Genomic DNA, 15,692 nt, shown 5'->3' with positions numbered 1-15,692 from the left:
GCCCATGGGACTAGTGATGCTTTGAACTATATAGTACTCGGCTGACTGAAAAGGCCTGTGGATCTCTTGTTTAATATTAAGGCCAATTCAATTTAATTAGTAGATTATCATCTGGGCCAGGTCACCAAAGAATGTGGGGCAGGTGAGAGGATTTTATTTTTTAATTTTTATTTCCCAAGAGAAAACAAGAGGTACTGTGAGCAATGCTCACTAAGAATACCCCCCGCTTACCGCAATCTCCCAAAGGGCGTTGATAATAGGTATAAACTACCTCTTTTCTGAGTGTAAAAAACAAATGGCATGACAAACCGAACCATATTGCTACTTCGATGTCCAGTTCGCGTGACTTTTGACCCCAAGATCGATAGGGAACATCTTCATCCCATGGGTAGTCCATATGTATGATATGGTGACTGTAGGTGGAAAGGATAACGCTTTAGAGCCCGGAAACCATATTGCTACTTCGATGTCCAGTGCACTTGACCTTTGACCTTTTGACCCCAAAATTGATAGGGAACATCTTCATCCCATGGGTAGTCCATATGTATGATATGGTGACGGTAGGTGGAAAGGATAACGCTTTAGAACCCGGAAACCATATTGCTACTTCGATGTCCAGTGCACTTGACCTTTGACCTTTTGACCCCAAAATCGATAGGGAACATCTTCATCCCATGGGTAGTCCATATGTATGACATGGTGACGGTAGGTGGAAAGGATAACGCTTTAGAGCCCGGAAACCATATTGCTACTTCGATGTCCAATGCACTTGACCTTTGACCTTTTGACCCCAAAATCGATAGGGAACATCTTCATTCCATGGGTAGTCCATATATATGATATGGTGATGGTAGGTGGAAAGGATAATGCTTTAGAGCCCGGAAACCATTGCGTCTACAGACAGACAGACAGACGGACAACCCGATTCCAGTATACCCCCCCCCCCAACTTGTTGCGGGGGGTATAAAAATTAATGACATCAAGCATTCTGAGAGTATTGCATGGCAATACATAGTCCCCTACCGGTTGCAAAAATTACTGTACCACAACATTATTCAAAGTTCATTATGTAGGTTATATGGTAAAAGGGAAAATTGGGGAACCAGGATATGGAAATCAACTACTATTCGAGTAGAGACTAGACCAGGGGGAAAAAAGAGAAATTTATAATTACATAGGTTTAATTAGGTCTTTAACTAAGTCAATAAACTGTGACATGTAGGTGATCATGAATAATTTAGCTATATTGTTGTATTACTATGCTAGAAGTTTTAATGAGTGTAGTGCTCTTTTCTATTTTTCTAAGTTCAAGGGCCATAACTTAATGAAAAATCAACGGACCGAGACAAAATTCGAACTTGATCTGTAACTTGTTATGGCAAAGTAATGTACCAAATATCAAATGAATATCTGCAAGCACAACCAAAAAACGTCCGGAAAACTGATAATTCATGCTATTTTTCTAAGTCCAGGGTCCATAACTTCATGAAAAATCAACGGGCCGAGTCAAAATTCAAACTTGATCTGTAACTTGTTATGGCAAAGCAATACGTACCAAATATCAAATGAATATCTGCAAGCATAATGAAAAAAAGGTCCGGAAAACTGATAATTCATGCTATTTTTCTAAGTCGAAGGGCCATAACTTGATGAAAAATCAACGGACCAAAACGAAACTCGAACTTGATCTGTAACTTGTTGTGGCAAAGCAATGTACCAAATATCAAATGAATATCTGCAAGCACTCAAGGGTCATAACTTAGTGAAAAATCAACGAACCGAGACGAAACTAGAACTTGATCTGTAACTTGTTATGGCAAATCAATATACCAAATATCAAATGAACCCCCCCCCCCAAAGTCTGGAAAACTGATAATTCACACTATTTCTCTAATGTAATAGTGCCCCCAAGGGCCATAACGAAGTAAAAATTCAACAGACCAGGACCAAATTGGAACTTGATCATGCAGTAACTTGTTATGGCAAAGCAATGTACCAAATATAAAATAAATATCTGCAAGAACATAGAAAAAACGTGCGGAAAACTGGACAGACGGACGGACGGAGCGCAAACCTAAAGTCCCCTTCGACTTCGTTGGTAGGGGACTAATTAAGGCATCACACAAAGTGTTAATCAAGTTAACATTCAAAGAATCCTTGGTAGAAGATATAAAACCAACATTCTGTGACTTTAATCATTCACTTGTGTCACTGGGAAGCAAGTTTGTTGGAAATCGTAATTTTAGCAAAAATAAAAAAGATCAGGGTGGGCCATTTTTTTGAGGGGTGGACATATATGGATGCTAATCTATCGATTATTTTTTATGTTGGCCTAATAAGATAATAGCATTTTCTGTGGCATGCAATAACTTGAGAATATTTGAAAAGATTTTCATAGAGTTTAAAGGTAATGTTGGAATAAGAAAGAAAACCCTTTTTTTAATTTTCAGTTTGTCAGGGTTTTTTTTTTTTCATTCTAGAATTTACAATTTTTTTAATAATGAAATATTCATTGTAAGGCCTTAATTTACTTGTCATTTCAAGTGAATTAGCAGCCCCCCAAAATGTAGGATCCTATATAATTCAAATATTGTTTCTTTTGCTGAAATATTACTGATATATTTCAAACTTTTGATGTTTGTTTGGCATCTTCACATGGCAGATTGATAGCTAATAATTGTTTGGTGATTGTCTTCATCGTTTAGTAAAATCTTGACATAAGATATATATATATACTTTATACAGTGATCAGTCAGGATAAGCTGCGATATACACAAACCTTGTCTTCACTTCTCCGGAATCTCTTGACCATATTGTCTACACACTTTGTCAAAACAAAATATTTGTTTGCATGATCATGTTCAAATATTTACTGTCACCAATGTCTTGTCTGTACCAAACCTTTGTTTCCTTGTTTTCATTTCTCAGTGAAGGCACGCTTGTACTGTTTATTCCATAATTGAGGGACCTTGATTTAATTAGGCTGAGGTATATATAGTAGGAGTTCTTTTAGGTCACCTGAGTAAACTCAGCTGACCTAATTCAATTGGTCTGCATCCATCTTACAACAATGTAGCCCTTTACCAATTTTTTTTATTCTGACATTAAAAAAAGTCGAACATTGCAGCTATCAGCATCTGTCATGCGTTTACATTTTTAACTTTTCTTGATAACTACTATTCCAATTCTTTTCAGATTTGGTATGAAGTATCTTTGGGACATAAATTGTAAATTTCAGGACTCCTGATCCCTTGGGGGTGGGGGCTAAATTGACTTCATTTTCAAAAATCATCTATACAACTGCACATCTATGGAGCGCCAAATTAACATAAACTCAAATAATTGAAGATATCTTCAATTATTTGAAGATATCATCAATTCAATTATTGCTCTCTTTAATTGAATTAATGCGCGCATTAAATCAATTATTGCTCTCATCAATTGAATTAATGCGCGCATCAATTGAATTAATGCGAGCAATAATTGATTTAATGCGCGCATTAATTCAATTATTGCTCTCTTCAATTCAATTGATGCGCGCATTAATTCAATTAATGAGAGCAATAATAGATTTGATGCGCGCATTAATTCAATTATTGCTCTCTTCAATTCATTTGATGAGAGCATCAATTTAGTAGAAATATTGCTCACAATAATTAATTTAGAGCTCGGTTTAAATAATTTGATGATCTCTTCAATTCAATTGAAGATATCTTTAAATCATTTACAATGCTTTTGTATAAGGAATTAATGCGCGCATCAATTCTTTTAAAGAGAGCAACAATTCAATTAAAGATATCATTAATTCAATTGTGGATATGTTGAATTGAAGATATCTTTAATTATATAGTTGCTCTCTCTAAAAGAATTATTGCTCTCTTTAAATGAATTAAAGATATCATTAATTCAATTGAAGAGAGCAATAATTGAATTAATGCGCGCATTAAATCAATTATTGATATCATCAAATGAATTAATGCGCGCATCAATTCAATTATTGCTCTCATCAATTGATTTAATGCGCGCATTATATCAATTATTGCTCTCTTCAATTGAATTGTAGCGCGCATCAATTCAATTGTTGATATCATTAATTCATTTGAAGAGATCATTAATTCAATTGAAGCACGCATCAATTCAGTTGAAGAATTAATGCTATCATCAATTCAATTAATGCGCGCAGTAATTCAGAATTGAAGATATCATTAATTATTTGAAGAGATCTTTAATTCAATTGATGATATCTTCAAATAATTGAAGATATCTTCAATTATTTGAGTTTATGTTAATTATGATATCTTTTTACGCTTGGGAGATATCTCTTTAACCAAAAGAGATATCTCTTGTTTAAAGAGATACACAATGTATCTCTTTATGCTTGGGAGATATCTTTTTATGCTTGGGAGATATCTCTTTCTCTTTGAGAGACATCTCTCAAAACTAAAGAGATATCTCTCAAAGTGAAAGAGATATCTCTCTAGCATAAAGAGATATCTCTCTATCAATGTAAAAAGAGATATCTCTTTAAGTTAGAGAGATATCTCTTTAAATTTTCAAAAAGAGATATCTCTTTAACCTAAAGAGATATCTCTTTAGATTTTCCCCTCGGTGATCATAATGACTTCTCCCTGTTGCATTTGTCAATGAAATGATGTAACCCTATTAAAATACTAATCTAGTGTTTAAATGGCGGGAAAGGTTGAAGAGGTGGTTGGGGTAACATTATCAAGTTGCCGAGAGGCGAAATCTAGTCTAGCTCGCATATTTCATCAATTTATTGTGTTTGTTTTTGCTACCTGTACATGTATACATTTCACATGCGGTAAAAGCAAAATCTTCGCCCGGGATTGCAGCCATCAGGGTGTTGCTAAAACGATGTACGGAAAACGGAAAGGAACGAAATTTAAGATGTAGATGAGATAACGATAAAAATCGGGGGGGGGGGGGGGGGTCATTTTGATTAAAGTCAACAATTTGGGAATTGTTTACAAGCAATCAAACAACTTTATCTTCAAATTTTACATCATAAATTGATTAAGCGAATTTAGTTAAACGTTAGTATACAAAGCATTTTACGAGAATTTAGAAATTTCGGCATTGACAGAGGTGTTAGCAAGCAGTGACACCTATGGGTAGAAAATGAAAAGAACACACGTGGTTTATACCCCCTCCCCGTGGTAAAACGTCATTTATAACGCACATGTACATGTATTTACACATAATACCGTGTATGTGCATGTGTGTACCTACAACAGGGGGTGTGATATGTATAAAACAATAATAGTTCATTATCTTATTTAGTTATCGCAGTTATGGAATAATATACCAGAAATTTTAAAATATTACCCAACATTGGAAACTTTTAAATCCGCTTATCTTAGAAATTTTTTTCATTCGGGAAATTAAAACCATATAGATTTGTTTTTGATTATTTTCAGTTTTATTTTTATTTGTTTATTTATTTATTTTGTTTTATTTTCAGTTTTAAATATGTAAATAGCATACATGTATGTATACAACATACCTCATATACTATTTTATATTGTATCTGTATAATACTGCTGTCTGTATATATGTTTTCAGGACCACAATGTAAACTAGTTTTAAACTAATTGTGTCCTGTTTAAATAAAGGACATTATTATTATTATCTTATTTAGTCAACAAATTAAACATCTTGTGTTTGATTTATTATTTTTTAACTAACAGGAGACTTAGTAACCGCAGCACTCCAATCCTAAATAGGGAGGACTTCTGGCAGTTAATTTCTAAACTAAATACTTGTATAACTTAACATTTGGATTAATTCAATTCCATTCAAGCATAAATTCTGTGTTAGCTTTTTAGTTATTATTCATATATTATGAAATAAATCTCTTAATTCCTCTTACTATTGGTCGTAAACTTCACCCTAGTTACCATTGGTTTTGTTTCAATCTTTCTTTCGCGCTGTATCTCTTCAGTTTCAACACTAATCCGCAGGATATCGGTAAATGTACGAACTTTCACATAGATTCATCCCAAATGAGGCAAAAAAAAATTCTACACCAGACCCGTGTGCTTTAAAATTTGATGTGATACATAAATGTATATTGTACCAGGTGTAGAAATAATTCAAATTCAGTTATCTTATACATATGTAGTTCGATTAAAAGCACGTTCGATTTAAAAAGGCTATGTTTGGGGGGAATTGTTCAAAAAATTATTTTATCTTTTACAATGTTGTTTTCGGGGGGTGTACATTTTATTCATTGGATGGGCTCTTAGAATCGTTTCTTACGATACCAGCCAGAATAAAGTCATAGGACTTGAAAGATGACAAAGCCGGATGATGCCAACAGGCGCTTGCTTGATATTTTTAATAAAAAATTACTATGCAAATGTTGGTACATTCATCCACAAAATACACCGTGTAAAAATACATACACTCTGTAATAATGCATTAGTATGAGGTATCAATATGAAATGGTGAATTCTGAGGATGACTTCCTGTTCTCTCTGTAATTTTTGCATTCCTTGTTCATAATAAGCCCTTTGATTTTGAAAAATGCTGAACTCTTCATAACATTATTGCATAATATATTTTCCGTTCTGTTTACCGTTCCGCGTTTTACCAACACGTCAGCAAATCATGGTAAGATTTGCTTTGGCGGGCTTCCGTTTTAGGGAGAATTCCTTAAGTATTCAAACTAATAAAAATATTGGAAAGAGATATCTCTTTCTCTTTGAGAGATATCTCTTTTTCAACAATTAAAGAGATATCTCTTATACTTTGAGAGATATCTCTCTAAGATTCCTAGAGTGTGGCGGAAAATGAAGTGAAGTGAAGGAGATATCTCTCAAAGTAAAAGAGTTATATTTCAGAGTAAAAGAGATATCTCTTTAAGTGAAAGAGATATCTCTCTAATTGAAAGAGATATCTTTTAAAGTATAAGAGACATCTCTCTTTAGAAGTGAAAGAGGTATCTCTTTAAGTGTAAGAGATATCTCTAAAAGTAAAAGAGATATCTCTCTAAGTGAGAGAGATATCTCTCTAAGTGAAAGAGATATCTCTCTAAATGAAAGAGATATCTCTCTAAGTGAAAGAGATATCTCTCTAAATGAAAGAGATATCTCTCTAAGTGAAAGAGATATCTCTTTTTGAGAGAGGTATCTCTTAAGGTTAAGATATATCTTTCACTTTAAAGAGATATCTCTTAAAATAAAAGATATCTCTTTAATTTAAATAGATATCTTATTTTTCGAATAAATAGTTAAAGGGCTTGCCATACATCTGTAAGAAAAACTAAATGCATAGTAATGTAGAGCACCTCTTCAAAATTGTAAATTTCATGATCCCCGGGATAGGGGTTCTGACCCCAGGGTGGGGCCAAACTTGGTATATATATACATGCAGTATTTGAAATATATCTTCTTTAATGTTATTGATACCAAATTAACACTAAATGGATATTTAGAATGAGCAGATAGCTCTTTACCAGAATTAATTTCATGATCCCAGGGGTAGAGGTTTTGGTATCAGTGTGGGGCCACAATGGTCAGTGATTAAATGTGTTCAAACGAATTGACCGTTCTTAACTTCTTGATAACTACCATTCAAATTCTTTCCAAATTTTGTATGAAGCATCATCGGGACAAATTGGACATAAATTGAAGATTTCAGGACTCCTGGAGCCTAAGGAGCGGGGCAAAAATTGACCAATTTTCAATAATCTTCTCTACAACTGAATATCATAGTGATGTAGAGCAAGAAGGCCTGTACGAAAATTGTAAATTTCATGATCCCCGAGGTTCTGACTCCAGGTATTGATAGTGTATATGTGTAAAATGTGTATCCTATTTAATGCTGTTGATTGATTGATTGATTGTTTTGCTGTTTTCCGCCACACTCAACAATTTTTCAGTTTTCTGGTGGCGCTCATTTTTTTTTTATTGGTGGACGAGAGAACCCAGATACAATGTACCTTTCTATACCCTCCGAAAGTAAACTGGGAAACTTTCTCACTAACCGGTGCGAGCGGGATTCGAACCCTGGAGGCCGACCAGAGGTGAGAGGCTGTGTGATTATGAGCTCATGCAACCACTCGGCCATATGGAGGTCCCTACTGTTGATACTAAATAGATATTTAGAAGGAGTAGGTTGCGTCCTTTACCAAAATTAAAAATTTCATCATTCTAGGGGGTAGGGATTTTGTTCCAGGGTGGAGCCAAAATAATTATAGTAATTATCACTGTCATGATCGTGTGCAGGATTGAACAAAACAAGATGGCAGACGGCATTTCCAAACAAAGGTAGGCTCTTAAAACTCTTCATTTTACCGACTTATTAGACGACGAATTTATGAATTTGAAACACTGCCTGGCCAGGGAGGCATCATTAAGTTGATTGGTTGTTGGAATTCTTACTCATGTACACGTACAACTCTAAATTCATTGATCGAAGTTGACGATGTTGCCTCGATAGAATTCGAAGCGGGCGAAGATGTTTCTAATCATGTTTTCATGCATTTTAAGAAAGATACTTTCGGTAAAATAGACTCTGCACATATCTTTTGATGAAAACTTGAACCAGTGTATGCGATTTGTCCCTTAAATTGCCTTGGTTAGATAGAAATCTCGACTTGAACATTTGCTAATGTGCAGGATTGGACTCTGGTCGTTTCCACGATAAACGTGCCGGATTGGACCTCGATTTTGGTTCAGGATTGGACCCTTTCTTAAATACTGTACATGCATTTTTTTTCTTACAGATCCAGTCAGGAGCGGACTTCCTTAAACTTAAAAGTTGCAAGTGAATGAAGTGTGTTCTATTTTATGTCTCCTACTAAAACCATGGTTTTGACAAACCTAGAAGAGCACGTGGAGCAAGGAACTATCAGTAAGCCGGAAGAGCCAGCTCAAAAATCTTTAAGTGTTTGAGAATTTCACCGCGCACATGAGTCTAAAGTTCTGCACACGTTAGAAGGAGCCTTGTTCTCGGAGATCAACATGTTGAAAAGTCTTCATTTTGCAGAAGCAAATACATTTATATTGTATATACACGTGTAGACCATGTTCGATTCCCAACCACTTAAAATTTGTGATATCTGCATGGAATTATTAAAACTGAGCATGGTTTGACGTATCTCTTTAGGAACGATGGTTTACATTTCACAAAGCTGTTCAATGACAATAAAGACAATAAGATGTTGAGGTGTTCATGTTTTCAATACTTAATCATCTGTCCACATGCACTTGTGCCTTTCATGTGTATGCTTCTGCTGGAACCAGTTTTGATTGTTAAAACGAGATTTATCATCTTTTGAACTTTCCATATCATTTTAATTCTAATAATCTTGAGTGCATATGTCGTGCAAGATATCGAGGCCAACTCACTTACAAGGATATTTACTTACGGTAAAAGTGTTTGTTGGAATGTAGTAAATATCAGCATTTTTGTATTTAAAAACCTTTCGTTTCTTATAATTACATTGAATTCAACCTTAGAGTGCATATACTGATGAAAGAATATAAAAGGATATTTTCTCAGAAATTCGCAATATCACTCCTGTAGCTGAAATATGAACCTAAATCAAAAGCAGTTTTGTCCATGGTGTTTTTTCTTCTTCAATATTTGCTGCTCAGATGAGAGGTTACTCTTCAACACAATTTTTTCACTAGTTGTTATCAGTTCAATACAAACGCAATAAATTTGAAATATATTTAATAACAAGTAAAAATTAAGAACACTTCTGGTTCAATGAAATAACAAATCAACATGTGTAAAATGTAATGTAAAGGATTAGTATCTCTGTAAAACAAAGCATAATACCGTAAAAATAATCGTTTCATAATGTACATAAACGGATATAAAAAACGGCTGCCATGGTATATGTATGCACTTCGTGTATTCAGAAAACAATGTAATTTTTTTTACTTCATGTTTCTTTTATAATGTGCAAAAGCGTGTGTTGCACTGGTCACAAACGAAGACAATTTCTCTGATTGATGTTTCCTTTTTACATGCCTACGCAATTCAGAATTGGTCTTGAATTCCTCACCACAAATTTCGCACATTCGAAGTGTACCCATCTCATGGAATGAAGTTCTTGGACTTGATACCTGAAACAAAGGAGAACATCTATATAACAGAATTTGGAATTAGGGAATATGTAAGCGGGTTAATTGAATTCAGGAAACGTCGAATTTATATTGTTACAGAGGATTATAAAATGATGATAATTTCTCACGTGTTTTTTTTTTTTTTTTTTTTTTTAGGTCAAAATGGCCTTATATATCCTGAATACGAACAGTCAACGTTACATCTGGTCGTATGCAAAGATTGGTGATTCATGTATATATCTGCTATATTGGTTCAATTTGAAGGAGATAGCGAATGGATATTTTTACAGTAGCAATTGTCGTCGTTGGGAACTTAAACGGCGATGTAATTTGATAACAGTAAAAAAAAAAAAATCAAAATACACCATGGTAATGTTGGAAATGTCTGAGAATCTAATAAGCTACATTAATCAAACTAAAATATGATAAAGTGAAGTCGAGATTCGAAAATATAAAGGATTTTGAAAATAAAGATAAAAAGAGGGTCCAATCCTGAACCAAAATTGAGGTCCAATCCGGCACGTTTATCGTGGAAACGACCAGAGTCCAATCCTGCACATTAGCAAATGTTCAAGTCAAGATATCCATCTAACCAAGGCAATTTAAGGGACAAATCGCATACACTGGTTCAAGTTTTCATCAAAAGATATGTGCAGAGTCTATTTTACTGAAAGTATCTTTCTTAAAATGCATGAAAACATGATTAGAAACATCTTCGCCCGCTTCGAATTCTATCGAGGCAACATCGTCAACTTCGATCAATGAATTTAGAGTTGTACGTGTACATGAGTAAGAATTCCAACAACCAATCAACTTAATGATGCCTCCCTGGCCAGGCAGTGTTTTAAATTCATAAATTCGTCGTCTAATAAGTCGGTAAAATGAAGAGTTTTAAGAGCCTACCTTTGTTTGGAAATGCCGTCTGCCATCTTCTTTTGTCCAATCCTGCACACGATCATGACAGTGATTATTGTCTTTCTCATTTGAAGAACATCTTTAAGTTTGCTGATAGAGTATGAAAAAAACTAAATGCATAATTAGGAAAATCAGAAAAGAATTAATGTGCAAAAATGGTGAATTTCACAACCTCATGCAGGGTTTAAATTTGACTCTAGGATGGGTCCTAATTGGTAATATCGTTTATTTTTACATATATATAATATATCATGTAATTTAGCCTTTCATCAGTACATGTATATGCACTTTCGAGGGTGTTTAAGTTAAAAGAAGATATCTTGCTTTAAACTGTTGCTGAATATTAGAATTTAGCTTAGATATTTAGAACAGGAATTTTTTTTCTAGGTTTTATAGCCCTTAATGGGACTATATTGATACTTTCAACTAATACTCAGGTGACCAATAATGCTTGTGGGCCTCTTGTTTTCTTTTATAACCATGTCAAAATTATTGGCGGTTATTTTATGGTTAGATTCAATATTTTTCAATTTGTGTGTCCCCAGAGTGGGACCACAGTACCCCGGGTCTTATTATTTATGGCATTTAAAGAGTAATTGTAGTCTATAAATCAGTCAACAGAATATTACATTCACTGTGTGTATTCTGCTTCATTTCTAGACTAGTGAAATCCATTGTTTGTCGTTTGCAACTAGTTAAAGACACATGTTGTTTCATTTAGTTGTTACTGCCCAGTCTGCCTTTGAATATATACATTATTACCACAAACTCATCTGTGACCTACTTCGTGGCAGTGTTGAAATTTAAGGGAAAAAATATGTTTTTTCTTCTGGTTTATTTTTATGCTTCCGTAATCGGAGACTCAGAGGCATATAGTTTTGAATGGGTGGTGATCGATAGGGTATTTATATTTCATTTTTTACAATGTGACCTTAACCTTGGAGTTGACCTACTGTTGAACAAGAGGCCCATGGGCCCTATTGGTCACCTGAATACTAGTAAAAAGTATCACTTCTTCCATGAATTAGATATCTAAGCTAAATTCTAATGTTCAGCAACAGTATAAAACAAGATGTGTTCTTAAAACTTCACTGCCTTCAAAAGTGCATACACTGTCAGATGAAAGGCTTTAATTAATAGGTGCAATTAAAACATCAAAAGATATGACTAATTTGGACTCATCCTAAAGTCATCACCCTGGGTTGTGAAATTTACCATTTTTTGTACATCCTTTTCTGCTATTCCTAAGTATGCATTTTATACAGTATCAGCAAACTTACAAATAAATACTAAATACTAAGCTTGGTCCCACCCTGGGGTCAGAACCATTACTCTGGGGATCATCAAATTTACAATTTTGGTAAAAGACTACCTGCTCTATCCATTTAGTGTCAATAGCACTAAAGAAGATGTTATTTAAGTGCTTTACACTTAAATTTGGCCCCAGCCTGGGGTCAGAACCCCTACCCTGGGGATGATGAAATTTACAATTTCGTAAAGGATTTCCTGCTCTACATCACTATGCATTTAGTTTTCCTTAAATGTGTGCGGTTCTTGAGAAGATTTTTGAAAATTGGTCAATTTGGGACAGTTTTTGCCCCACCCCTAAGGCCCCAGGGGTGCTGGAAACCTGAAATTTACAATCTATGTCCCCCTTGTTCCAAAGATGCTTCATACCAAATATGAAAAGAATTGGGATGATAGTTATCAAAGAAGAAGTTAAAAATATCTATTGTTCACACATTTCATAACTGACCATTTTTTGGCCCCACCCTGATACCAAAATCCCTATCCCTGGGATCATCAAGTTTTACAATTTTGGTAAAGGATTATCTGTTCTTTTTAAATACATGTATCCATTTAGTTTCAATTTAGTATCAATAGCACTAAAGAAGTTTTACACATAAACACTATATACCAAGTTTGGCCCCACCCCGGGGTCGAACCCCTACCCCGGGAATCATGAAATCTACAATTTTGGTAGAGGCCTTCCTGTTGTCCATAACCATGCATTTAGTGTTTCTTACACATGTGCGGTTCTTGAGAAGAAGAGTTTTGAAAATTATGTAGTTTTTGCCCCGTCCCTAAGGCCTCAGAGGTGCTGGAGACCTGACATTTACAATTTATGTCCCCCTTGTCCCAAAGATATTTCATACCAAATTTGAAAAGAATTGGAATGATAGTTATCAAAGAAGTTGAAAATGTCTATTGTTCACACATTTAATAACTGACCATTTTGGCCCCACCCTGATACCAAAACTCCTACCCCTGGGATCATCAAATTTACAATTTTGATAAAGGAATGCCTGCTCTTTCTAAATATCTATTTAGTTTTGATATAGTATCAACAGCACTAAAGAAGATGTTATTTAAGTGTTTTACACATAAACATTATATACAAAGTTTGGCCCCGCCCCGGGGGTCAGAACCCCAACCCCGGGGATCATGAAATTTACAATTTTGGTAGAGGCCTTCTTGTTCTCCATCACCATGCATTTAGTTTTTCTTGCACGTGCAGTTCTTGAGAAGATTTTTGAAAATTGGCCAATTTTGGGCAGTTTTTGCCCCACCCCTAAGGCCCCAGGAGTGCTGGAGACCTCAAATTTACAATCTATGTCCCCCTTGTTCCAAAGATGTTTCATACCAAATTTGAAAAGAATTGAACTGGTAGTTATCAAGAAGTTAAAAATGTTCAATTGTGAACACATGACGGACGACAACCGATTGCAATTGAGCTAAAAAACTTCAACCTTGACCATAACTCTTGAATGCTTAGTGGTAGGGCTTGTAAATTTCACATGCATATTCCTTGTGGTAATTAAGGCCTAGCTTCCTTTTGGTAACATATACTACTTTATTGCCATACGGGGTGCAGTGCATTACAAACACATCTTGTTTATCTTTTATTTGAACAAGTATAGTCAATATATATTGCTTACCTATAATGTTATACAATATTGGTTTATATTATGCAGACTATTTCACATTGAAATATGGAAATCATCACCAAATGGAGACAACTCAAGGTTGGGTAATTTTCAGGTGTTACATATTTAAATGTAAACTTACAAGATTTTGATGTACTTGAAAGTATCTATATTTATTTATAATGATAAAAAGAAATGCAGAAAAATATGAATGGTAAAATGTCTATCTTTGGTTTGTTAAACGGGAGATGAAGAACACAAACATTGCAGAAAATATTTGCATAATTAAACCACGAATTGTTTTTTGGCAATGTTTGCACCCTTCATCTCCCATTTAAAAAATCCGAAAGAACACATTTTATTACTTAAGTAACAGCTAGAACAGAGAAAATGCAAAGGGCCAGGATTTGAACCGGAATCGATTACTTGATCCACCAATGGATCTATGAGGTACCAGCTTTTGAATCCATCTAACTGCTGGATTCTTTTAATATCTTCACAACTGAGAGACGTCTGGATCTTTATATCCTGGCAGGTCTGTCAGTTCCTGGGTTGGGGGATGCAACAGATCGAACCAGGATTTGAACCATGCAGTGGCCCTGAATCTGTGGTTGGATGCTCCTTTAACTGAGGTGTCTGGTCACCAACGAGGAACTTAATTGCTTTAGTATTTGCTTATATACTTTGTGTTGGGCACTGTATCAGTAACAGTGCCAGTTCAATCTGAGGCATATTGGTCTTTTACTAAATAAATATAGCTGCTTTCTGTAGTGGTTTTTCCATTGATCAAGCATTGCTCATTTGTAACAGAAATGTTGCGACACAAAGTTCTGAACATCCTTTCATTGCCTTGACTACCTTTGTGTGAAAGTTTTTCACTAAATATGATTTCTGAAAGGAATCTCTATAAAGGAACTGCTACAGTCTCAATTCTTCCCTGTATACTCTCATTATATATAATCCCTGCAGACTTTGACTGTGAATTTTATATATGTACAAGTCCTCAATCACTTTTCAGTCTTGACCTAATTAGCATCTTGTGGACCTTACCTCTGTTCAATGTTAATGGTTAAGAAAACAGACTGATGACTTGCATTAATTTGACACCTCAGCAGATATCATAACCTGCAGGTCCATTGGTCTGTTCCAAGATCAGCTGCAATTATCAATTAACCTCATTTACTTCTGACAGGCGAATTATTCTCATTGTAAATTCATATAGCACCTTATCTAATCAACATAATTACCCTAAAGCACTCTACCACTTTACATGTAAAACAAACTAAAACAAAGAACAATATTTACATTCACCTTATCTTTTCACTTATATATTTCTTTTGAAATTGACATTGCTTTCATCCTGCAATAAATACATGCTTGTTGCAAACTAGTTTGATCCGGTTTTCTAGTACCACCTGTCTGCAAAATCATTACCAAATATGTATGGAGCACCAAATTAACATAAACTCAATGCAAATAATTAAAGATATCTTCAATTATTTGAAGATATCATCAATTCAATTATTGCTCTCTTTAATTGAATTAATGCACGCATTAAATCTATTATTGCTCTCATCAAATGAATTAATGCGTGCTTCAATTCAATTATTGCTCTCATCAATGGAATTAATGCGCGCATCAATTGAATTAATGAGAGCAATAATTGATTTAATGCGTGCATTAATTCAATTAGTGCTCTCTTCAATTCAATTGATGCGCACATTAATTGAAATAATGAGAGCAATAATAG

The 15,692-nt window shown here is 34.6% G+C and overlaps 2 long non-coding RNA genes across 2 annotated transcripts; one reads left to right on the top strand and one right to left on the bottom strand.

Annotated features, from left to right (window-relative positions):
• The first annotated feature begins 8,029 nt into the window (after nt 1-8,029).
• LOC130054678 (uncharacterized) lies at nt 8,030-9,188 on the top strand. The gene is made up of 2 exons (XR_008803006.1): nt 8,030-8,291; nt 8,750-9,188. It is a non-coding gene; the product is annotated as an uncharacterized LOC130054678 (long non-coding RNA).
• A 509-nt stretch (nt 9,189-9,697) lies between these two features.
• On the bottom strand, nt 9,698-12,064 carry LOC130054679 (uncharacterized). The gene is made up of 2 exons (XR_008803007.1): nt 11,004-12,064; nt 9,698-10,100 (listed from the first exon to the last, which is right to left on the bottom strand). It is a non-coding gene; the product is annotated as an uncharacterized LOC130054679 (long non-coding RNA).
• Between the last annotated feature and the right edge of the window lie 3,628 nt (nt 12,065-15,692).

Source organism: Ostrea edulis, chromosome 5 (assembly GCF_947568905.1).
Source record: "Ostrea edulis chromosome 5, xbOstEdul1.1, whole genome shotgun sequence".
Lineage (NCBI taxonomy): Eukaryota > Metazoa > Mollusca > Bivalvia > Ostreida > Ostreidae > Ostrea > Ostrea edulis.
The sequence above is the reverse complement of the archived record's forward strand: the minus strand, read 5'-3'. Positions and strand labels throughout refer to the sequence as shown.